Source organism: Nicotiana attenuata, chromosome 11, assembly GCF_001879085.1.
Source record: "Nicotiana attenuata strain UT chromosome 11, NIATTr2, whole genome shotgun sequence".
Classification (NCBI taxonomy): Eukaryota; Viridiplantae; Streptophyta; class Magnoliopsida; order Solanales; family Solanaceae; genus Nicotiana; species Nicotiana attenuata.
This window is the reverse complement of record NC_031999.1, coordinates 32,741,629-32,743,823: the sequence shown is the minus strand read 5'-3', so window position 1 is coordinate 32,743,823 and position 2,195 is coordinate 32,741,629.

Sequence of the window (2,195 nt, the reverse complement as noted above, 5' to 3'; positions counted from 1 at the left end):
ATCCTTCCTATATTAAAAAAAATAGCAAAGGATCAAAAGAGAGAAAGAAATTAGAATATTCTAATAGTAATCCAGGTATAATTTATCAAGACAATTGAATGCAGAAGAAAAAGGTTGCACATACAATGGAAACCAGAAATTGGCAAGAAACTCAATAAGATATTAAGATTTGACTAACATAATTTCCTGTAACCATCAAAGATTAGCATTAGTCTGAGATATGCTAACAAGGCTACTTAAAGAGTTTACTTAAATCTTATATATTGGTGTTTCTAATATAAGCTTGCTGACAACAAGAACATCTAATTATTTTAAAGATAAGATGCCGCTCTTACATAAAAGAACCTCCATTTAGTTGAAATTGAGATATGCCAAAATTTCACAATGGCGATGATGCTTAAACAACAACAGAAAGAGGATTGACATGTCTATAATCCAAGAATATACCCTTTACCAATCACATAATACAGAGACACAAATTCTCAATTGGGTAACAAGCAAGCATCATTATATTGTAACCATATAAAATTTGCTCCGTTTTAAACTTATCATATTTTTCAAAATAACTCGTTACATTTTCAATAGTATCAGAATTTGTGGCATGAAATACCAGATATGAAATTTTCAGAAACTAATCAAACCATAAATTTTTTAACCATGACGTATAGCTTGTATTATCTTTTACACAGAAGAATTGAAAAATGCCCTGGAGCAATGCTTGAATTCCCTAGAGGAACCAAATTCAAGAAAAAATATTCTCTATCTGAATACATGTTGCATTTATTATGAAACAGAGTAAGCATTAAGAAGTGGGAACATACCTTGATTGAAGTTAGAGAAAATAGCTCCTTATTAGCATAATGTTGCGTCCAATTGAATTCTAGATGCTGCTTTGTTCAGCAATTTAAGGAACTAAGGGAAAGTAGGATAATGTTAACAGTAAGGGAATATAAAATACAAAGGAAATAAGTTGACAATCTAATAGTCTCACAAGGATGCAACAATAGATTTGCTGAAAAAGATGCAAGTTAGAGTAAGGAAAAAATAAAGTTCAAGTGTAGCACTAATACAGAATGTTGATACCTTTGCATGTCCCTCTGTGGAGTATGAAGAGTTCACCATTAACAAATTCAAAGGTAAAAAGATTTTGTAATCATTTTACATGTTCTCATATCTTATTAAAGTAAATATACAATCTCCGTTTGTTAATGACAAAAATTAATATCGATATAAGAATACATGTACTAGTGATGCACATGGAAAGAGCCATCATATATACACAAGCTACTATGAAACTTAAAAAAACATAATAGTATCATGTGTAGGCACCATTCTTAAGATAAAAGGATAATGAATATCATTTAAGAGTTCAAAATGAAAACAAACTGAATATTACTTATAAAAGAAAAAATTAAGCGGACAGCTAAGTATGCTTCACCCAACTTCGCCAACCCCACCCCCCCTTAAAAAGAATAAAATTGTATATGGCATAGCTGATATTAAGTTGTCAATCCAAAAGAGAAGCAAAAGATGCCTAGGCCAGAGTTTTTGTGTTATATAAAATTATTACTGTCTTAACCATATCCCTAGTCATACAAGATTACTAAAAAGGATATTTATCTGCAACGAGCTTATAGGACAAATGCACAAAAATTCTGAAGATATAAGGTCATTCAATTGAAGTGACATTAAGAGTCTAACCTCAATATTAGCCCCTCACCCCTGCACGTAAGATTTAACAAATTGCTAATCTGTTCAATGAAAAAGAAAAAGTTTAACAAATAAGTAAAAGAAGGCTTCAACAATGCAAAGTAAATCACATAAACAAGGAATGAAAGACTTTTCATTATAGTGCTATAACAACAAAGTTCTGTTAAGTTGAGATTGGGTAAAACATACAACACCTATAAATTAGATGCATATCTGTCCCTAGATAAATAATTACAATGAAAAGCAAACATAATATAGTCTAATAGACTAATTCCAAATCAAAAAGCATCCCAACTTCAGAAATTTAATCATGGAAGTGCTTGAAAAGGTTTATGAAGAAACATGTCAAGAGTTATGTAGTTGGGAACGCTCAACCAAGATAAACCTAATAAGTTAGAAAACTAAACAATGAGATAATATATGGGAAGTGCAGATAAATTTTCTCGAAATCCTCCACATCAATTGAGCCGCAGCCTACAATTATT